This window comes from Oryctolagus cuniculus, chromosome 6 (assembly GCF_051225735.1).
Source record: "Oryctolagus cuniculus isolate XC-2025 breed Fujian yellow rabbit chromosome 6, ASM5122573v1, whole genome shotgun sequence".
Lineage (NCBI taxonomy): Eukaryota > Metazoa > Chordata > Mammalia > Lagomorpha > Leporidae > Oryctolagus > Oryctolagus cuniculus.
Window position 1 is genome coordinate 158,554,381 of NC_142872.1, and position 7,814 is coordinate 158,562,194.

Here is a 7,814-nt window from a genome sequence, read left to right on the forward strand (position 1 = left end):
GTGGGCGTTGGGGCTTCCCCGGGTGGGGCGCGGAAGGGGAGAGGAGAGGAGTGGGCGGCGGGGGTTGCAGGGTGGCACTGGGCTCACCACCCCCCCCCCAGCCCTGTGAAATCCAAGTTGGGGGGTGGGCCCAGGCTGAGCGCACCGCCGGCGGTGTAGTGGCACCGCTTGGGGCTCCCTGTCTTTCGTGCTTCGGGGTTTCTGGTGGTTCTGCGGCTCTCACCTCCCCAGCCCTGGAGTGGGGCCTCCTGCGGCCTGGGTGGGCAGAAGGCGGAAGAAATGGAACGCACAGATTCCGATTCCTAGTTTCTTGCTTGGCTCATAACTTGCCACTGCAGACAAGTCGGCCCCTGCGCGCCCACACCCGCGTGAGCGCCTCAGGCAAAGGCGCATGGCTTGCCCTGCAGAGGCTCAGGGCCCAGTGAGAGGTGGGAGATGGTTAACAGGGAAAACAAACACTGGCAGCCTCATTTCCCGCATCGGTAAAGACTGTGCAGAAACAAAATCGCGAGCTGGGTTGGAGCGAATCCCAGGCTCTTGAAAAGGGTGGTCTTGGGAGGCCAGGAGGTGACATTTGGAGCGGAGACCCACAAGACAGGCTGGGGACAACCCCGAAAACCTTCCTGCCTGAACCGCAGGTGAAGCCTGGCTTCTTTGAGGAGACCGCAGTGAGATGGGGCTCCATCTTGCAAACTGACCGCAGAAAGCCAGGTGCACCTGTTCTTCCCTCCTTCATCATGGTCACAGAGGGAAGCCTCCCATCCTGTTACCCCCATAGTACCTGGTACCACCTGCACCTCTCACTCTCTCCTCACATGTCTGTTTGCTGGGGGGAGGGGGGGCGGTGAGCGAGGTCAAGGCCAAGGATCTACCTCTGGGTGGTGTAAGTGAAAGCAGGCATCAGAGGCCAGCTACAGATACCAGCGCTGGATTTGTCTGGAGGAGTTGGCCAAAGAAAGTGAAAGGGTAGGAGAGAAGGGACGGAGTTACAGGGGTTCCACCAGTACAGAAAGAGTTAAAGGAAGGACCTCAGATCAGATGTCTGGAGGTCAAGACTGGAGTTTCCAGAGAGAGACCAACCATTGGGCTGAAGTCATTAATACGGTATGCTTTGGCATAGACATTAACTGCTCGGTGCTACAGAAGAGCTTGCCCAGAAACTGTCGTATGAGAACTCCGTATGAAGTAGGAAAAGTCATTACAGCAGCTCGATGGAGAACGATTCTCGGGGGTCGCTGGGCTGTGGGGTGGATTCTGTGGGGATCCGTGAAACAGCAAGTGGAAATGTCCCAGCACCGTGCTCAGAGGGACCCGGGTGTGCTGATGAGTAGGTCAGTGCTCAGCGGTGAGTTGAAGCACAGTGACGTCCCAGTTCCAGGAGGGAGAAGACTCAGGGAGAGGAAATAGGCTAGGCTGGAAAACCTCCAAACGGCAGCCAGCATCCGGTGCCTGCTCCTGCCCACGTGTTGACTGCCACCCACCGCACACCAAACACAGGTGCTTTCCCCACCCCAGTTCCAGCTGCCTAACCAGAAAGTGTTCCTTCAAATGCAAGCACTTTTCTCAAGCCCCTCGGCCCCTTCCCCTCTTACCCACTCCTAAGAGAGGTCTGCAGAGAGCTCCTGGAAAATGCATATTACCAAAAATCCCATGGGTTGTGATATTTTTTGCACCAAAATAACCTCTTTCAATTCCATTTTTTGATTTTTTGACCTACTTTTTGAAGTCCCCTCATGTTTATCGCTGCCGAAAATGACCTTCATGCCTTGGTTACCCCAAGCATCCTGCCTGACACCTATGTCCGTGTCATAGGCTCTCAACGCGGATGCACAGCGTGAATAAATGAGGAGTAGGTGTAGCCTCCAGTGCGACACGTGATACGCAATTAAGCATGCAATGTCTGTCTGTAGATGAGATTTTTTTACACTTGTGAAGTGTTTTTTTTTTTTTAAACAGGCAGAGTGGACAGTGAGAGAGAGAGAGAGAGAGAGACAGAGAGAAAGGTCTTCCTTTGCCATTGGTTCACCCTCCAGTGGCTGCCATGGCCGGCGCACCATGCTGATCCGAAGGCAGGAGCCAGGTGCTTCTCCTGGTCTCCCGTGTGGGTGCAGGCCCCAAGCACTTGGGCCATCCTCCACTGCACTCCCTGGCTACAGCAGAGAGCTAGCCTGGAAGAGGGGCAACCGGGACAGAATCCGGCACCCCGATTGGGACTAGAACCCGGTGTGCCAGCGCCACAAGGCAGAGGATTAGCCTGTTGAGCCGCAGCGCCAGCAAGGTCTTTATTCTTAAAAGGTCTTCTAGTCTTTGTAACTTATGAAACATAGTAACAAAAGCCTTTAGACAGGAGTTCCTATAAAGTGCCTCACTTTATAATGCAAGAGGTGGGTGTTGTACCTAGTGGGTAGGACACTGGGTCCAGTGCCCACCTCCACACCTGACCACACCTGACTCCAGCTTCCTACACTGCAGACCCTGGGGAGCAGCAGGGATGGCCCGAGTAATTGAGTTCCTGCACCTGGCGTGGGAGACCTGGATTGAATTCCCAGCTCCCAGCTAAGCCTTGACTGCTGTAGGCACATGGGGAGTGAAGTGTACTCTATCTCTTTGTCCTTCTGCCGCTCAAATAATTTCAGTTAAAATAAATGCATCAATGTACATTAAAAATATAAGATGTCAAGGGTCACATGGAAAGAACACATGAGGGTTGGTTACTGTGCAATTCATCAAAAGCTCAGATTTCCAAAGGGCCAATGTGGACCCTCAGGTAAGGAGGGGAGACTCCTATTTTAATCAGAGCCCCAAATTCTCGAATATTAATGCTTTAACATAAAGTGCAGGGGCTATTTTCATTCCTCTCATAAAGAATGAGGTAAAGTCAATATCAAATTCATAACCCTGATCCAATTAAATCCCATGATAGGGAAACCACCAGGCAGTTGAGTCTGGCAAATCGATTTGTTTCAATGGTTTTACAGCACAGGAGAGAATGCTTGGAAATGTCATGAAAACCCCAGAGTGCCGTGTTGGGGACTGTGGGATCACAACCCTCTCCAGCACGGGTCCCGCCCACAGGAAATCAAACATCTTGTATCTCATGGGAAGCGGTCTTCGCTGAGGTCTTCAGGCTCTGAGAGCCTTGGGTGCCAGGCAGAGGTGCCAGACGTGATGCAGAGTGAGGATTACTGATAGTGAGTCCGCAGGCCCGGACCAGGGGCAGCAGTGCCAACAACAGCACATTCCCCTGGCGGCTTTGAGTCCCAGCTCAATGGGTGATGCTGAAATGTAACCACTTGCAAATCCTCCAGTGTGCCACCTGCTTTCCCCACTTCCTGTCTTTGCTTTTGTTTTCCAGTTCCTAGTCTTTGTCTCTACACTTGACATGTGCAAATGAACTCTTTCTCTCTCCATTGCAGGGGAGGTGCTTCCTGGGAATGAGTAATATGGGACAACAGGCTTTCTCTGAGCCTTGTTTTCTGTCTCTACAAAATCTGCTTTCTGGAGTTATAGGCATCCAGTGATGAGGGGATACATGATACGCTGATGACGGTTATTATGCCTTCAATCAAATGAGCAGCAGGGTCTCAGGGTCACAGACGTATATTTGGTGGCCCTGCCTGCCCCCTCACCCCATTCCCAAAACACATTAAATTTACTTTTCTTGTTGTGCGAGAAATGCAAAATAATGGTGGAGAAATTCTTACATGGAAACTAGCAAAAAGGCAGTGATCATTTCTGTCCCTTGTTACACAGAAATACCGTCTGTTAATCTGGTAGTAACAACCACCAACAGGCCTGCAGCATGCCTGACTTGCAAGCAGCTGAATCCAATGCTGTGCCCCGAGGATGGCAGCTTCCAGGGGCACCAGCTGGCCACCACATGGCAGGTGCATGTCACTGGGTCTTCCATCATGTGCGGGAGGGCTGCACTTGGGTCCTCCCGGGAATACAGACCTCCTCCGCCTGGAATCACCTCCTCCGCCACCACCATCCATGCACTTAGGAATCCCTTATTCACCATCAAAGAGTTCCATGCAAAACTGCCCCTGATCCGGCCAGCGCCGTGGCTCACTAGGCTAATCCTCCATGTGCAGCGCCAGTACCCTGGGTTGTAGTCCTGGTTGGGGCACCAGATTCTGTCTTGGTTGCTCCTCTTCCAGTCCAGCTCTCTGCTGTGGCCCGGGAGTGCAGTGGAGGATGGGATTTACTGAAGTTGGGTTTACAAGCATAAAGGATACAGGTGAGGGAGTCTCAGGGTCCTTTCTTCACAAAAATGTTTGCTTTCATTTTTTTTTTTATTTTTTGACAGGCAGAGTGGACAGTGAGAGAGAGAGACAGAGAGAAAGGTCTTCCTTTGCTGTTGGTTCACCCTCCAATGGCCGCCGCGGCCGGCGCGCTGCGGCCGGCGCACCGCGCTGATCCGATGGCAGGAGCCAGGAGCCAGGTGCTTTTCCTGGTCTCCCATGGGGTGCAGGGCCCAAGCACCTGGGCCATCCTCCACTGCACTCCCTGGCCACAGCAGAGAGCTGGCCTGGAAGAGGGGCAACCGGGACAGAATCCGGCGCCCCAACCGGGACTAGAACCCGGTGTGCCGGCACCGCAAGGCGGAGGATTAGCCTAGTGAGCCGCGGCGCCGGCCACAAAAATGTTTGCTTTCAAACATCCTGGGAGGATGGCCCAGGTCCTTGGGTCCTGCACCTGCACGGGAGACCACAAGGAAGCACCTGGCTCCTGGCTTCTGATTGGCTCAGGGCACCGGCCGTAGCAGACATTTAGGGGTGAACCAACAGAAGCAAGCAAGACCTTTATCTCTGTCTCTCTCTCTCTCACTGTCTAACTCTGCCTGTGGGAAAAAAAAAAACTGCTCCTGTGCAAATAATTTACCCCCAAAACTGCTTGCTTTGGACCTAGAAATAACTATGTCAGGCAGGAGCCAGTAGGACTTTCTCTGCAGCCAAGGGGAGTATGCTTTGCTTGTTTGGAGGAGAGAGGGGAAGCTCCAGTCTTGGGTTGAAAGCAAACATTTTTGTGAAGAAAGGACCCTGAGACTCCCTCACATGTATCCTTTATGCTTGTAAACCCAACTTCAGTAAATCCCATACTCTGTGTGGGGTTTGCTCTGAGCCTGGCTACTCTTTTCGCTTCTCCTGGACTTTGTATCCTCTGTTAGGGCAAAGGAACCCGCCCTCCTCTACAGGTGCAAAGCCTTGCTGGGAATGAAGACTTACAGGCAAAAGGACAGCCCTGAGGAGGAGGGCAGCTTAAGGCATGGCATTGAGGTGGTCCCGGCTCTGTGACTTTGAGCTTAGTGACCTTTGACAAGTCACAGGCCTGTATTTAGCCTCAGTTTCCTCTTCAATGGGCCAGCATCTCCTACTCTCTTCGCTTCAGACATGGCCTGGACCCACATTGAGGTGGAGCTTTGTGGGCTGTGATGTACCGCGCACACTCGCTGCATTGTTTGCAGACAGCTGGACACAGCGGCGTGGAAGGCAGCTCCAATCAGGCGTGATGGGGAATGCGTGGGTCCAAGCCAAATGGCGCTCACTTTCACTCCAGATGGCAACACGTTAAAGGACTTAGCTGAGCTCATTCTCAGGTGAGAAGCATGTTTCTTTTCTCTGCCTTGCAATTGCAATTTTCCCATTAACTTTTAAATTAATTTCGCATGTTTCTAATGTCACTTCAGTCTCTTTCCCTTAAATAATTATGTTGGGTAAGATTTTCAATTCATTCACCTAATGAAGTCATTCATTCAACCTTCCAGTGAGCACTTACTGATTGCCTGTGTCACGCCTTGCTCTCCATCTCTGGAACACAGGGAAAAGAAAAGAAAGTAATGAGTTTCACTTTTAGTTGCAAAGATGATATAAACAAATGCAAAGCCAAGCCACTGCTCTCTGTATTGTTGGTGCTTGTCAATGATCCGGGTCATGATAAATGTTTACCATCATCATCACAACATTAATTGAGTGTTTACTGTATGCCTGGCCCTGGCCCAGAGGCTTTATGAGGATCATTTCGTTACATCCTTGCAACAAAGTTATAAGCTGGGCATTCTGGTGATGGCACTCTGTCAACCATGACGGAACGGCACCTGCTAAGGAATGACCGTCCCGGGGTTCCAGCTCAGCTTCTCTGACCCCAGAGTTTGGGTTTTAACCACGGCGTTGTCACTTACTGAGCCAAGGCTGGGAGATCAGACAGAGCGTGAAGTGGCTGAGATGGCTGGAGGGAAGCGTGAATGGAGCCGGGGGCCACGCAGGGCAGGCTGGAGAACTCACCAGGGACCAGGGGGTGCTGAAGGCACAGACGGAAGTGCCCCTCCCCAGCTGTTTCAGAAAGGGCTCTCTGATGATGCTGGGGGATGGGCTGAGAGTGAGATAAAGTCAGTCCGCAGGAGCAGTTCCAAAGCCGAGCCCGGCTGACCGACGCTGAGGTCCCGAGATGACGGGCAGCTGTCAGGGCACTTGTAGGAGGCAGCATCATGAAGAATTGGTACATGACAGGATGGCAGGGCGGGGTCACAGAGGCAGAGATGAAGCCAGTGAGCACCCAGGCGCCCTCCTTCCAGGCTCTGAGTCTCTCTTCTGGCTCCAGTAATTGGCTCCCTGGGCAATCTGTGCTGTCCTCCCCAGCAAATCAAGCGGATTCTCTTAGGGCCCCACTTGTTAGAACACCCACACCCTGCCTTTCCACGCTGTTCCCATGTTCCAGTTACCCACAGCCTGGGGACCTGCGTTCAGGAGGGTCTGGGCGAGCCCATGGGTGCAAGGCAGCTGAGCTGGTGGGCAGAGCCGCTCCTCCGTGTGTGGCTGCAGACAAGGGGCCCGGAGCCATTCTTCTCACTTCCTCCTGTGCCTGCAGGACCTGCTCCCGGGAGAGCAGACCTCTGGGCCTCACTGCAATACCCTGCTTACCTTGGCGATGAGAAGAAAACCCCACCCAAGCCGGGGAAGTGCTCAGTGGCCGGCTGTGATCTGTAATGTTAAAGGGCCCATTGTACCTGTGGTCAGGGTCATGTGAATCTCCACCTCAGAATTCTGTGCAGGGGGGAAGCTGAAGGTCAGTGCTAAGTAACCAGGCAGGGGATTGTAGGTAGCTAAACAAGGATGCTGAATGGGAGACTTCAACCTTCTGAGTGCCTGCTCTGGGTGGGGCTCTGGTCTCTAGAATCGCTCCCTGCTTGGCCCTGGCAGGTTAAGTAAGCGGATTCAGCTGCACCTGCAAAGTAGGCGTAATATGAATTACCTGGGAGCAATGTGTGGTATTAACAGAGTTGAAGTCTGTCAGAGACAATATATATTCCTTGAGGGGCTGGTGCTGTGGCACAGTAGGTTAATCCTCTGCCTGCAGTGCCAGCATCCCATATGTGTGCCGGTTCTAATCCCAGCTGCTCCACTTCCAGTCCAGCTCTCTGCTATGGCCTGGGAAAGCAGTGGAGGATGGCCCAAGCACTTGGGCCCCTGCACTCATGTGGGAGACCCGGAGGAAGCTCCTGGCTCCTGACTTTGTATCAGCCCAGCTCCAGCCGTTGCAGCCATTTGGGGAGTGAACCAGCAGATGGAAGACCTTTCTCTCTGTCTCTTCCTCTCATTGTCTGTAACTCTACCTCTCAAATAAATAAATAAAATCTTTTATAAAAAAGATATATTACTTGAAAGGCATAGTTAGAGAGAGAGAGAGAGAGAGAGATCTTCCATCTACTGGTCAACTCCTCAGATGGTCTCAATGGCCAGAGCTGGGCCAGGCCAAAGTCAGGAGTGAGAAGCTTCCTCTGGGTCTGCCACATGGGTAGCAGGGCTACATCTTGG

The 7,814-nt window shown here is 52.8% G+C and overlaps 1 long non-coding RNA gene across 1 annotated transcript; it reads right to left on the reverse strand.

Annotated features, from left to right (window-relative positions):
- Positions 1 to 4,705: 4,705 nt before the first annotated feature.
- Positions 4,706 to 7,601, reverse strand: LOC149126345 (uncharacterized). The gene is made up of 3 exons (XR_016235985.1): positions 7,007 to 7,601; positions 6,182 to 6,469; positions 4,706 to 5,810 (listed from the first exon to the last, which is right to left on the reverse strand). It is a non-coding gene; the product is annotated as an uncharacterized LOC149126345 (long non-coding RNA).
- Positions 7,602 to 7,814: the final 213 nt, after the last annotated feature.